General features: G+C 47.5%; 1 protein-coding gene across 4 annotated transcripts in view; it reads left to right on the forward strand.

The window, feature by feature from the left end:
* Nucleotides 1–227: 227 nt before the first annotated feature.
* Nucleotides 228–14,696, forward strand: part of Evi5l (ecotropic viral integration site 5 like) — a 39,763-nt gene continuing 25,294 nt past the window's right edge. For all 4 annotated transcript variants that reach the window (XM_040731056.1, XM_005085280.4, XM_013124650.3 and 1 more), the window contains exon 1: nt 228–367. The gene's annotated coding sequence lies outside the window, so the exon portion shown is untranslated. The remainder of the gene's footprint in view (nt 368–14,696) is intronic.

The following is a 14,696-nucleotide window of genomic DNA, read 5'->3' on the forward strand; positions in this document are numbered from 1 at the left end:
CACAGATTCTCCCGTTTCAATTCGCTCCTCTCCTCAGAGAACCGTAGCCAGAGCCCGCCTCATGAACTGACTATGGATTGGTCAGGTCTTCTGTCACTCTTACTCAGTGGGCGGAGTCAGTGGCCTCAGGGGGCGGTGAATTGGTTGACCGGGCTCCGGGGGGGCGGGGCAGCGGCTCCTGTCAGCGGGTGAAATGGCAGCGGCTGAGCCGGTGACGGCTGCGGTCCCCGGGGGCGGCTGAGGGAAAGGGGCCGGGCCGCGGGGTCTGCGGGACCCCCGAACAGGCGCGACCACGGGCGGGGGGATCGGACGACGCAGTGCAGGGACGGCAAGGCTCGGCGCGGCGATGGCGGCGCTCTCCACGCAGGTAGGGAGGCCTCGGGCAGGGCCTCTTCTCCCGGGGGGCGTCAGTGCTGCGGGGCCCCGTGGGGAAGCCGAGCCAGGAGCGTGACCTAGGGTCGCCTCGCCTCCCGAACCCGCGCATGGAGCCTCGGCATTCCCGGCCCTGGACCCTGGAACTCCGGCCTCCGCCCACCCTCGCTCCCGATCCCCCACCCCCAGGGTCACTTCCAGGGCTCCCAGGAACCCATGTTTCTTCCTCGTGGTGCCCCCCACAGGCTCGGGACCCCCGTGCATCCTTCCCAGGGCCCCTACGAGCCTGCCCAGAGCTCCCCATCCCCCAGTCTGTAGGCCTGGCCCCCACTCCAGCGCACCCCTCCAGTCCACAACCCCGCAGGACCCCTCCCATCTGCACATCCCTTGCCTTTCCGTCCCCCTCAACCCCTCGCTTGCGTTCCGCGTCTGCCCTGAACCCTCATCCTCTCCAAGGAGACCGAGCTCAGAGCCCTGTGCTCTCTCCTTGTGACCCAACAGAAACCCATGCCTCGCCTCTTAAATGGGAAGATTCCCAACTGAATCCACAGACATCGGCCCAGCCTGCTCACTTGGCACCCCCCATGTTCAAGGGCACCCCTAAAAAGAATCACTTGTAGGTCTTCTGAGAGGACCAGACACTGTTGCTGATCTGGACCCATCTGGATCCCAGCTTTCTGAGAAAAAAAATTAGCACTAAGGACTTCCCAAAAGATAATGCTGAATCCCATCCATAATAGACACACCCTCCCCACCCATCTTCCTGAGAACCACAGAGTGGGCTCACTTAGATACCCCTGCACATACCCAAACCTACCAGCTCAACACAGACCGAGCACATGAGTGCTCCCCCTCCCTGCTCCCCCCACAACACACACACACACACACACACACACACACACACACACACACCTGCTTAGAACTACACACCTCCTTGAACCGCACAGCCCAGCACCCTCAGCAGGCCTCCTAACTCAGACAAAAGAGAAGATTGTGGGATGATGGCTCTGTCTCAGCAGCTAGCCTGTCCTTTCCACCCCATTCTCTTTGGGCTGGGACCACACTGGTACTCCAGAGGTGTCAGGACCCGGGGTCTGCCTATCACAGATCTCCTCCCTTGCCCCCGTCTCTCCCTGCCTTGCCCTTTTAAATAGGACAGCATTCTCTCCTACACCAGTACCGGGAAAGGAACCAAGGCCCATTCCCAAATATATGGCGCACACACGCCCCGGCCATGGGGAGTGAGGTGTTCAGCTGCTCCTGGCCCCAATCCTAAAGTCTGACCAGAGTGGCGGGCCAGCATCCCTGAGCCTCTGGCGTCTGGTCTCAGATGGTAGAGCCCGTGCTGCCATCCGGCCAGTTCCTTGTGAGTTCTTTGACCAGCCACCAATATGCTTGCTCAAAACCACAGCCTTCTCCTAGCGTTTCTCCCAGCTTGACCAGGTTGGACCTGCCAGAAGCAAACACCTCTTTGTTTAAGGACTATTTTCAGAAAGAGAAAAAATGTGCTGGAGAGGACGGGGTGGGGGGATGTGAAGGAAGGGGTGCTCTGTTTGACACACACACACACACACACACCCCGAGTGCGCCATCCCCAGCCTGTCTGCCACTGAGATCTTTCTTCCATGGTTGTATTGCACTGGTTCTTCTCACCTGTTCTGCCCCACAGTTCCTATCCTGGGGTCCCACCTGTGGGCTCCCTCTGGGTTCCTGCGGCTGACTGAGAGTGGTTTGGAAGGGATCAGATGTGGCTTGGCCCCGGCACAAGAGCTGAGGCAAGACAGAGAGGCCAGAAGACATCACAGCACAGGATGTAGTTTGTAGGACTGCAGGGTGTGGGGAGAATCCAGAACAAACCAGTCCCAACCAAGCATTTAGTATGCTTGGAAAAACTCAGATAAAAAGCCTAGGCCTCTGTGTAGAATGTTTACAAGCAAATTCTGGACAGATAAGGAAGAAAATCTCAGGTTTTTTTTTTTTTGGCTCAGAGCCTCAACTTTTCCACCTGGAAAATGGGGGCATAGGCCCTTAGAATAGTATTCAGTGCTGCCAGGGAGTCAGTGAGGTTAGGGTGTGGCCTTGTGTGTTTCCTGGGAGCAGTGGAAAAGGGAACTGTGGAGGTCACCAGAACAGATCCCATACACAGCTATTGGAGTTGGTAGCATCACTGTCCCTGACGACCCTGTCCTGTGTTCAGTGCATAGTAGCCATATCTGAAAGTCTCAACCATCTTGAAGGAAGCTAGCTTAAATCAGAGCTGGAAAAAAGATGGTCTGTTGTGGGACTTGGGGTTATACAGGGGTCTCCCTGGGACATGGGAAACTATTGACCAGCCGTCCTGATGCCCCACATAGAACCCTGAACATAGAAGTTTGCCACATCCATTTGCTGAAAGCAAGAGTCCCTGAAAATACTTGAAGGTCACATGGCGCATGGAGAACTGCGAGACCTTCTCCCATTCCCCAGAGGACTTTGCACAGATGGACACCGCGGGGTAGAAGGGCTCCCTGGGATAGACTGTGAACTCCGTAGAAAGTGCCTGAAGGCTTCACACTTTTGAGTGGAACCAGAACAGCTTTGCTGCAGCCTGAGGATATGGATCCATTGTTTTTTGTGTCTGAGATTTGATAGGTACTGCTAGATCAGAAACATGTCCCAGTTTCAATAGAATGCAATGTCAGTGTTTGTGGGTGATGCCCCACTGTACCCCAGGGAATTGAGGTGTCCTGTATCTAAGGCTGCACAGCCAGATTGGAGAGAGGGAAAGAGTTGGACCCAGAAGCACACACTGACTGGGCTGATGCCTTGCATTCACAGTGCCAAGAACCATTCATATCATCTCATTTAATCCTCTGAGCAACCCAGCATTCTAGTGTGTGCGTTTGCCATCACACCCTGCTGCGGCAGAAGGGATGCAGGAGACAGAACTGCATACCCTGTGCTGCTCTAAGAGCTATGAGAAAGGACCGATGCATCCCCAGGGCATTCAGGAAGGCGTGGCAGGGGTGACTTATGGATGCAGTCACCAGACAGGCATGGCAGGTTAGGGTGTTCCAGAAGTACTTGGACAGGGTCCCAGGAGGTGGGAACCAGCATGGAAAGGATATGTGACCTCTTCCGGGCATGGATGGATAGGCTTCACCCTTCAGGCCACAATATACCAAATGTAATCCACATGACAGATATACATCATCAGGCACTCATGGACAAAAAGATCCGAATTGGGAAAACTTAGGCAAAGCGCAGACTACATCATCTCCAGGAAAGCCAAAGTCAAGCAGTGGGGTGAGGGAGGTTGTTGAGAGCTTGCATACTTCCCCTGCACCCCCATCCTTTGGAGGGACATAACAGTGCCCTTTTGCCTCCTCTTTAATGTCATTTCTCAGCATGTATCAAGGTACTTGTGAAATCTTGTTTGTAGGTAGTATGGTGGGTGCACGTAGGTGTTTCACATGTGTAAAGGCACATGTGTGTCCATGCACATGTGGAGTACAGGGATCAACCTTGGTTGTCATTCCTCAGTATCTGTCCACCTTGGTTTCTTCTGTTGCTTTGTTTTTTATTATTTGATGTCTATGGTGTTTTACATATCTGGTGTTCATGGAGTCCAGAGGCAGGTGGATCTCTGTGAGTTTGTAAACCAGGCCAGCCTGGTCTACAGAGTGAGTTCCAAGACAGCCAGAGCTACACAGAAAAGCCCTGTCTCAAAAAACAAATAGTAGTAGTAGTAATGTTAAATTTAAAAGAAAAAGGTCTCTCACTGGGCCCCAGGGACCCTTCTGTCTCTGCTTACCTGTCCACCACCATGCCTAGGTTTCTACATGGATGCTAGGGCTCGAACTCAGGTCCTCATGCTTGCACAAAAAGTACTTGACTATCTCCCTGGCCCTATAAAGTAGGGATGTTGAATAGTTGGTTTTTGCCTGTGTATACATATGGTCTACTTCTGTGTTCTCCTGTTCATGGGCACAAGCGTCTGTGAAGATGCACTTGTGTGCATGTCCATGTGGAGGGTGGAGGTTGACACTGTCTTCTTTTATTGCTTTCATCTACTAAGACAGGGTCTCGTGCTGAACCTGTAGCGCTCCAGGTTGTCTGGTCTAGCTAACCAGCTTGCCTAGCGATCCTGCCTCTGTCTCCCAAGTGCTTGAATTACAGATGACTACCATTCTGTCTCTGCTTTTTTAAAAAATAATTTTTATGTGTTTGGCCTTCTTGTTTGTCTGCTATCATGTGCAATGCCTACAGCTAAAACAGGGGTATCAGATCCTCTGAAATTAGAGATATAGACAGTTGTTAGTCTCAAAGTGGGTGCTGGGAACTGAACCTGGGTCCTTGGCAAGAGCAGCCAGTGCTCTTAACCACTGAACCATCTCTCCAGCCCCTCCTGCTCAGCTTTGACCTGCAGTCTGTGAGCCTAAACACTGGTCTTCATACTTGTACAGCAAACACTTTATCCATGGAGCCTTCTTCTCAGAACCCCCATGAAATCTTCTCATAGATATCTGTCTCCCACGTAGTCTGTGAACAAGTCCCATGGGAGGAGGATACCTATTTGTATTTTTCATGGGTGAATCAAGATTCATACATCAGTTTCTCAGTAAGATGTGTTTTATTTTACAAACTGATGGGCTTCCCTTCCTCAGCCATTTCTGTAACAGAAAGATGTCAGATATATCTACCTTGCTAAAGGTAAGACCAATCTCCCTCACCTGGGCCCACCACCAAGCTAAACAAGCCCAGGAAACTGGCACAGATAACAAAGAAATACATCTTCACCTGTGCACCTGCTACAAGAAGCCTTTGTGAAAGGGCTTTGATATTCTTCCTCTGTCATTTTCAGGATTATTAAAATAGAGAATATGTAGAAAGTTGCTCCCAAATGAATCTGTTATGGTGGCAGAAAAGGATACATAAAGAACATAAACTTATTTTTTTAGATCAGATGAGAATTTGTAGGTCATAATAGTCCACCCTTCAGGTTTTCACCTGAAGGTGTGTTGCTGCTACTGCCGCTGTTATACCAGTAGCAGTGATTATAGTTTTTGCAGTGTTTAGTCCTTAAAAGGTGTCACCATATAAGGGGCAGTTTGCAGTGGACTGTGGGGACCCTAAGTGGCCTTGACAGGCCCTATCCTCAAGGAACTGTTCTTCCAGCAGGGAATAAATATAGGCCACTGCTGATCCTAAACACAAGACAAAAGTGGGAGTGGCAATAATACAGAAGGGAGCCGGGAAAGGGAGGGAGGGAGGGAGGGGGGGGGAGGGGAGGGGAGGGGGAGGGGAGGCAGAGGAAAGGAGAGAGAAAGAGGTTCAGATACTATCATTAGCCCTGTTTACAGATTGAAATTGAGTGGTACCTTGGATCACAAAGGGAGTATATGCGGGATTTAAATTCATATTCCTGGCTTTAATGTTTCAACTGTAAGCCAGGGGTGCTAGAATAACTCCACATACTCCAAGAATGTGGAAACTTGCAGAACATCTTGCAGGAATGACTAAAACTGGCAGGGTATACACTACCATTGGTAGAGTGCACAAAGCCCTGGATTCAATCCCCAGCGTGATAAAAACCAGCTTAGTGACTGTTCCAATTCCATTTCTGTTGGTGGGATAAAGTACCATGGCCAGAAGTTAGAAAGATGGCTCAGCAGTTAAGAGTACCTGCTGCTCTACACAGGAACCAAGTTCAGTTCCGAGCACCCATGATGGGGGGCTCACAATTGCTTAATTCCAGGTTTGGGAACCTGACTCCTCTTCTGGCCTCCAGGGGTATAAGCATTCACATACATGTACCCACACAAAGACACAAATACACATAATTAAAAACAAAATGAATATCATTGGGCATGGTAGCACAGGCCTTTAATTGCAGGACTGGGGAACCAGAGGCAGGTAGGATCTCTGAGTCTGAGGACAGCCTGATTGTCTACCAAGCTAGTTCCAGGAGAGCCAGGGTTATACAAGGAAACATGTCTTCAAAATCCAAAATAAATTTTTTAAATAGGAGGGGCGTCAAGCAGGGTTTCTCTGTGTAGCCCTGGCCATCCTGGTACTCACTCTGTAGACCAGGCTGGCCTCAACCTCAGAGATTCTCCTGCCTCTGCCTCCCAAGTGCTGGGATTAAAAGTGTGTGCCACCATCATCTGACAATAAAATGATTTTTTAAAAAATAATCTGACCTAAAATAATTCGAGGGAGGAAGGGTTTATTTTAACTTACAATTCAGCTACAGGTTACAGCCCATCATGAAGTCAAGGCAGGAACTTAGGTGATTAGTCACTGTCGGGAACAGAGAGTAAAAACTGTACCCGTGCTGCCTACTTACCTGACTTTTATTCAGCAAGATTTCTTCACTCTCATACATTCTAGGGTCCAGCATAGGGAATGGTGTCACCCACAATGAGCTGTATCAGTCATCAGTTAACAACTGAGAGAGTCCAGTAGCGCAGGCCTTTTGGAGACAAAAGCAAGAGGATACCTGTGAGTTCTAGGCCAGCCTGTTACAGAGTGAGCTCCCAGGACAGCCAGGGCTACACAGAAAACCCCTGTCTCAAAAATAAAAACAAAGAAACAAACAAAAACCCCACAAAACAAACAAAAAACAACAACAATCAAGACAGTCCCCAACAGATATGCCTACAGGTCGACTTGATCTAGATAATTCCAAAACTGAGACACACCACCCTAGTGATTCTTGGTTACAGCAAGCAGACATTTAAAGCTAACAGTCTGTCATCCCAGCATTCAGTAAGTGGAAGTAAAGAATCAGGAATTCAAAATCATCCTTATCTCCAGATCAAGTTTGAGACCAGCCTGGGCTATCTGTGATCTATTTAAAATAGATGATAGATAGATAGATAGATAGATAGATAGATAGATAGATAGATAGATAGATAGATAGATCTGAAAATGGGGATAAGAGAGCAATCCCCAATGCTGTTCATGTTCTCCCAGGAACTATGTGGCCTACCCTTTTCCAAATAAAAGAACCTGAAACCCAGCCATACCATTGGCCCAGGACTTGGAGACAGCCAAGGCAGTGATGGTCTACTGGCCAATTTGGGAAAATTGAGGTCAGGTGCACCTTTCAAAGCTTTGGAACTGAATCTGTGTTCCCAGTGATCATGGGAAGAAGGGTATCTGACATGAAGAGACAAAATAAAAGGGAATTTTTGTTTGTAATGCCATGCACTCCATAGAAAATACCCACATAGGCTGGCTCTCTGGCTCACTGTGCTGAAAAACAATGGCTGTGATTTACCACATGCCAGCTGCACTCAGTATTCTACATATATCATTTCTCTCTGGGTTGTTTTGTTCTGTTCTGTTTGGCTCAAGATGGTTTCTCTGTGTAGCCCTGGCCATCCTAGAACTCATTCTGTAGACCAGGCTGGCCTCAAACTCAGAGATTTGCCTGTCTGTGCTTCCTGAGTTCTGGGATTAAAGTCATGAACCACTATGCCTAACTTTATTTTTGGTTTTTTGTTTTCTGTTCTTATTTTTGTTTGAGATAAGAGAGGGTCTCATGTTAGCCTTAAACTCCTAGTGTAGCTGAAACTGGCCTTGAACTCTTAGTCTTCCTGCCCCTGCTTCCTGAGTATTGAAATGGCAGCCATGCATCACTGTGCCTGACTTGGGGTGGGAGGTTGTACAAGTGCACATGCTTATACATGTTCACAGATGCCAGAGAAGGGCATCAGCGGGTCCTCCTCTATCATTCTCTGCCATATTCCTTTGAGGTAGGGTCTCTCCCTGAACCTGGAGCTTATATTTTTAGATTAACTAACATTGAGGAAGTCCCAGTAATCTTCCTATCTCTGATCCTTACAACACTGGAGTTACACTGGCTTGTTATGTGGGTGCTGGGATATGAACTCTGGTCCTTATGGTTAAGTAACAAGTTCCCTTAACTACTGAGCCATCTTTCTAGTTCACACATTTGGTTTTATATGGTGCTGGGAGTAGAATTGAGCCACACCCTGATCCATATTGTTTTTTAAAATAAAAATGTAGAGAGGGTAAGCTGAGGGCAAAGAATCTGGAGTGAGAAAACCAAGTTCAAACCCTCTTTCTATGACAGAATTGGGGTACCAACCAGTGACCATCTACCCAGCGTAGCACTGCTTACATGGCATAGTAGTCCTTTGCTTTCAACTACCCTTGTACACAATCTCTTTTGAAAAACATTTTGTGGGGCTGGAGATGTAGTTCAGTAGTAGATCACTTGTCTAACATGAATTAAGTCCTCTTTGATCACAAGAACCACAAATAAAAATTTATTAACATATATATTATGCGTATTATTTACTTTTATGATTTGGGGTGTTTGTTATTTTTGCTTTTGTTCATGTTTTTTGAGACAAGGTCTCTTGTAGCCCAGGCTAGGATTTGGACTCATTATGTGGCCAAGGGTGGCCTTATTACATTTTTATCAACTTATTTTGTGCGCAAATGTGTATGTGAGCACATGTCCTCTACAAGAACAGTACATGTTATTAACTACTGAACCATCCCTCCAGTCTCTAAAGATTTATTTGTATTATTTTTATTCACATGTGTGTGTTTGAATTTGTATACATGTGGATACTTGCAGAGGCCAGACGAGGACATCAGGTCTATAGAGCAGGAGTCCAGCTCTGTGTGTTTGAGGCACGCAGGTGCATACCACTTTGTGCATATGGGAGTCAAAGGACAACCTCCATTATCTGACCCCACCTTCCATCTTGTCTGAGACATCATTTCTTGCTATTAGGTTAGCTGGGCCTGAGAGCTTCTGTGGATTCTCATGTCTCCACCTCCTGTCTCGCCATTGGAATTGTAGGATTACAGACAGGCACTACTTGTCCAGCTTTACAAGGATTCTGGGGATTCAAAGTCAGGTTTTCATGCTTGCACAGCAAATACTTTACCATTGATCCATCCCCCCACCTACCTCTAATGTCCATTTTCTATCCCTATGATATCTAGTTATCACATCTCCTCCAGCTCCTTTGGGCTTTGGCATTTCCTCCTAATATCCTTGTTTTTGATGACCTTGACAGACAAGAGGCCTCGTTGATATTTCATGCTATGTCCCTTCATCAGGACCTGTCTGGTGTTCTCATGGTTAGAGTAAGACAATGACTTCAGTGGAAAAAAACCACAGAATTGAAGCACCCCTCCCCATCACCCCCTGTCAAGGGCATGTAGTATCTTTGTGAGGTTACTGTTGCTGCTGACCCTGACCACCTAGCTAAACCACATGAGAATTTTTGTCTTCACTCACTCAGCAGATGTTTACCTAGCACCTGCTAGGTAATAGTACATTATTAGTACAATAGTACAATAATGCTAATAGTACATTAAGGGCTTAGAGCAGAAATTAAGATACTGCTTTGTCCTCACATTGTTCACAAACTTAGGGCAGGTAAGGACAGAAGAATTGCCAGAGAATGTGTGTTGGGGCCTGGGAAGACAGCTCAGTGGTTAAAGCTTGTGCCATGTAAGTGTGAGGACCAGAGGTCAGATCCCTGGTACCCACCTAAGTGCCTGATGCGTGTTGTGGGCCCCCTGTAATCCCAACTGTCTAGATAGGCTAGCAATGTAAATGAACTCTGGACCCAAGTGAGAATTCCTGCCTCTGTCCATAATGTCAACAACTGAGGAAGATGGAAGGAAGATACCTGACATCAATCTGCATGAATCCTACTGCATGTGACTGCCCCCCTCCTGTGCATGCGGGAAGATACTTATATTGAGCTGGGGTAGGGGAGTATTTTCAGGGGAAAAAATTCAGGATGGTAGAACAAGATTGACAGAAAGATTTTGTAATAAGCATGCTTAAAGTGGGGGTAGACAGTTTAGTGGTTAAGAGCATGTGTTGCTCTTTCAAAGTTCAGTTCCCAGCATTCACTTGATGGCTTACAACCATCCTTAACTCCAGTTCCAGGAAGTACAACATCCTCTTCTGACACCCAAGGGCAGCAGGTGCACACACATACATCCAGACCAAACACTCATAAAATGAGTCTACAAAAGGAAAAGGGAATGTTCAGAGCTGGAGAGATGCATGGCTCAGCAGGGAAAAGCACTTACCGGCAACCCTGACAGCCTGAGTTCAATCCCAGAGATGCCCACTGGGGTGGAAGTACAGAACTGACTCTCACAGTCCTTGGACTTCCACATGTGTGCCATGACACACATACACACCACTAATTAATTATATGTTTCATTGAAACAGAGCTGAAGCTCAACTAGCAGACTGCTCATTCAGCATGCTCCAGGCCCTGGGCTCTGACCACAGCACTACACAAAATTGGGCATGGTGATGATGCCTGTAAACAAAAAACAAAATAGAGAGGGAAGGGGGAAGAAAGAATGTACTAGAGTCAGCTAGTCACCCTAGTCCGTAGGCCTTGAGAGAAAAGCTCTGATTACTGCAGAATTGTTCTACTTGTGGTGTTCCAGCCCTCTCCTTTTGTTTTTTGCTTTGGGTTTTATTTTGTTTTCTCTTTTAGTACAGGGCTTCATGCATGCTAGGCAAGTGAGTTATATTCCTACTTTATTATTTTTTTAAATTTTGAGACAATGTATCATGTTTCCCAGGCTAACCTGAGACTCATTATGTAGCCAATAGCAATCTTGAACTTGTAATCCTCCTGCCAGACTCCCAGGTGCTGTGATGGTAGGCATGGGCCATCATGCATGGTTTCCCAACTCATTTTATTTTTCTGGACAGGGTCTCTCTGTGTTGTCTTGAACTCACCCTCCAGCCCAGTCTGGCCGTAAACTTGTGGTTCTTCTGTACTATCTCCTGAATAGCTGTGATTACAGGCCTGCCCATCAGGCCCTGCCCCCTGTCTTGTCTTCTGTGCATAGTTCCTTTGTAGCCTAACTTATCCTTCATCCTTTTGATTAAGGTATAACTGATATAATGTAAAAGTTGCCCACCTAAAGTTTATCACATGCACAGTGTTGTACAGCCATCACCATTATTTAATTCTAGACACCCCTTATGCTCTAGGCAGTCATTCTACTTCCTCTGGTCTCTGCCAATGGAAAGCAATAATCCATTTCTTGACACTACAGAATTATCTAATCTGCATATTTCATGTAAGTGGAAACATACAACTTGTAACTGGAGCACCCATATGGTGGCTCACAGCCATCCTTAGCTCTGGTTCAAGAAGACCCAGTGCCTTCTTCTGGCATTTACAGGCACCAGGCACACATGTGGGGCACTTACATATAAGCAGTAAATATTCATATGCAGAAAAAAATATGTGTATATATATGTGTATATATATATTGGTTTTTGAGACAGGGTTTCTCTGTGTGTAGTAGCCCTGGCTGTCCTGAAACTTGCTCTGTAGACCAGGCTGGCCTTGAACTCACAGAGATCTGCCTGCCTCTGCCTCCTGGCACTAAAGACATGTACCACCACCCAGCCAGAAAATTAATCTTAAAAAATAAAATTAAAACTCTAAGAGTGTACATAGCATGCACACAACTTTGGATTCCATCCTTGCATAAACCGACAAGACTGCAGAGACCTGTTATGCTAGCACTTAGGAGACAGGGAGATCAGGAGTTCAAAGGCATCCTTAGCTACTTTGTGAGTTTGAGGCCAGCTCAGGTTACAAGAGACTCTGCATGGTAATGGAGGGAGAGGTGACACACAGGTGACCAGGATGCCCTGGCCAGAGAGGTAGGAAGATGAGCAGGAAGCAGTCCTTATTAACTAGATAGGAGAGGCTTCAAGGAAAAAAGAAAGGCTGGCCAGCAGCGCCCAAATGCCAGTGAGGGAGAAGAGGAAGGAGCTCACAGACACTTGACATCTGGGCTGTTCTATTTATCCCTCATGATCCTTGCCCAGCAGCACCATCTTTCCCCAGCCCTCTGCTCTGACTAACTTCAGAAGCCAGGAGACAGATGTGGTGGCTGACACCTGTGAATCCTAGTACTCAGAAGGCTGAAAGAGGGTTACAAGCTTGAGGCCAACCTAGACTGCTGTCTTTTCTGTTTTGTGATAAAATATCCAGACAAAAGCACCTTCAGGAGAATGGGTGTGTTCATGTCTCTACCATGTCAGGGTAGTCACAGCAGCAGAGACTTCAGGGACACATTGTGTTCACAATCTGAAGCAGAGAGATAAACTCTAGTGCTTCAGTCACTTTCTCTTGAAACAGTCCACCCACAATGGGTTTTCCCACCTCCATTAAAGTATTCAAGAGAACCTACCAGCCATGCCATAGGCCAAGACAACTGAGGAGTATGGGTATCGATGAACTTCAAAAGAATATGTGTGAGCCACAAGTACCCTGTGTATATGTGCTATGTCTGAGTGTGAAGGAGTATGTATGTACTCCAAGAATATAAATCTGAGTATGTGTGTATGTGTTGATATTTATGAATGTATGTCCAAGTGTGTATATGTGAAACCATATGTGCTTGAATGTGTGTATGAATATGTATACATCAGAGTGTGTGTGTGTGTGTGTGTGTGTGTGTGTGTGTGGTGTGTGTAAATCTGTGTAGGAGTATGAATGATGAGAGCAAGGGTGGAGCCCATTCTGAGGCTGGGCTCTCTCTGCTTATCAGACACTGGGTAATCCCAGGCTACCTCATTATCCGTAGGTGCTCTTGCTCTGAGCTCTCAACACTCCCCAAATCCACCAGTAGTTCTGGATCCCTGCCTCCACTGCCTCTCCTATATTCTCCCAATTCTGAGGCTGGCCCTGCCTAGAAAGATCGTTCTGCCTCAGCACTTTGTGGTCAAAGTCCTGTCTATCCACAGACTTTGACACTGCAAGAGGTCCTGTAGCAGCCCCTGCTGTCTCTCCCTCAGAAATTAACCCCTAGTTCAGCAATTTATAACTAACTGAAAACCTTTAGGACTGGGGATCCCCAGCCAACCTGGCACTCACAAAACCCTATAACCCTGGACTGGGGAGGGATTAAAGCACCTACTATGCAAGTTTTAGGACTGGTATTCCAATCGCCAGAATCCACATAAATGCCAGTGCAGGGATTCTGCCTGTACTGGGTTTGATTGACAGAGCCTGCCTCATTGAATAAGGTGGAAGAGGGATCAAGGATAATTCCTGATGTCAACCTCAGGTCTCCACATGCAGAGAGGGAGAGAGAGGGAGAAAGAGGAGGGTGGGGATCAAAACCAGAGTGCTCTGCCTCCAAATAGAGTTGGGGAGCACTCAGGGATGGAGACAGACCCTGGATCCCTGGTTCTATGGGGAGTCAGGTTCCTGAGGACAGAGGATTCTGAGATCCTCACAGAGTGAAATGAGAGCTGTGAAACCCAAGCCCCACCCACAATAGAGCATCAGTTGAGAAAAGCCCAGAACTAGGTTCATGACTAGGGAGAAATGCATCTGACCTGGGATCCCAGGAGTTCTTTGGAGACTACAGGAAGGTGCTCAGTGCAGGTGGGTGAGCAGGGTTCTCTCTCACATTGTCTCTGCCCCACTGCCTAAGGAATCAGATGTCCCTCTGCAAAGATCACGTGGGCCCTTTCTGTGGCCATGAGTCAAAACTGGGTCAGGTTGGGTTCAGAACACAGAGCGGACGTGGGATAGAGCACAAGAGGATGTGGGCAGTCATGAAGATACCATGCTATGTAACCAGGCTGGAGCAGAGATTTCTTCCTGCCTCCACAGCCACAGGATTCTCCACATTCTCAGACCCTGCAACCTGGCTGGCCTCACCAAGAGGAAATAAATACAACCAGGCAAGAGGAACATGTTCCCCAGCATCTGCTTTCCTTCCTTTTCCTCTTGTAATCTGTGTCTCTCTCTCTCTCTCTCTCTCTCTCTGTGTGTGTGTGTAAGTACACATGTACCGTGTGCATTTGGAGGTCTTAAAGAAAACCTTGGATGTCAGGGTCTCCTGTTGGTGCCCACTGTGTACAGCAAGCTAGCTGGCCCACACGTTTCTACCTCCTTGGTATACCTCCCATCTCACTGAGGGCTGAAATTACAAAAGTGTGTTGCTGCTATGTCAGCTTTAGGCAGATTGTGGGCATCCAAACTTATGCCTTCAGTGCTGTGTGCTTTATTAACTAAGTCATTTCTTCAGAGCATTTTCTGGCCCAGAAATGCCAGTTCTGCCTCCAGTCCCCTTCATGCCGTAGCAGACCCTAGCAACTCGCTCTCTCAGCAAGCCCTCCAGCGTGGTCTCAGAGCATGTTTGGTTCATAGCCACCCTGAATGGAGCCACCCTCTGGTCTTAATGGAGTCTAGTCTCTAGAGACCAGAGCAGCTCACTGACTGTCTAAAATCACACAGCTCATTGACTGAGAGCCAAGCTTCAAGCATATGACTTTATAT

This window comes from Mesocricetus auratus, unplaced genomic scaffold, assembly GCF_017639785.1.
Source record: "Mesocricetus auratus isolate SY011 unplaced genomic scaffold, BCM_Maur_2.0 Super-Scaffold_100025, whole genome shotgun sequence".
Classification (NCBI taxonomy): Eukaryota; Metazoa; Chordata; class Mammalia; order Rodentia; family Cricetidae; genus Mesocricetus; species Mesocricetus auratus.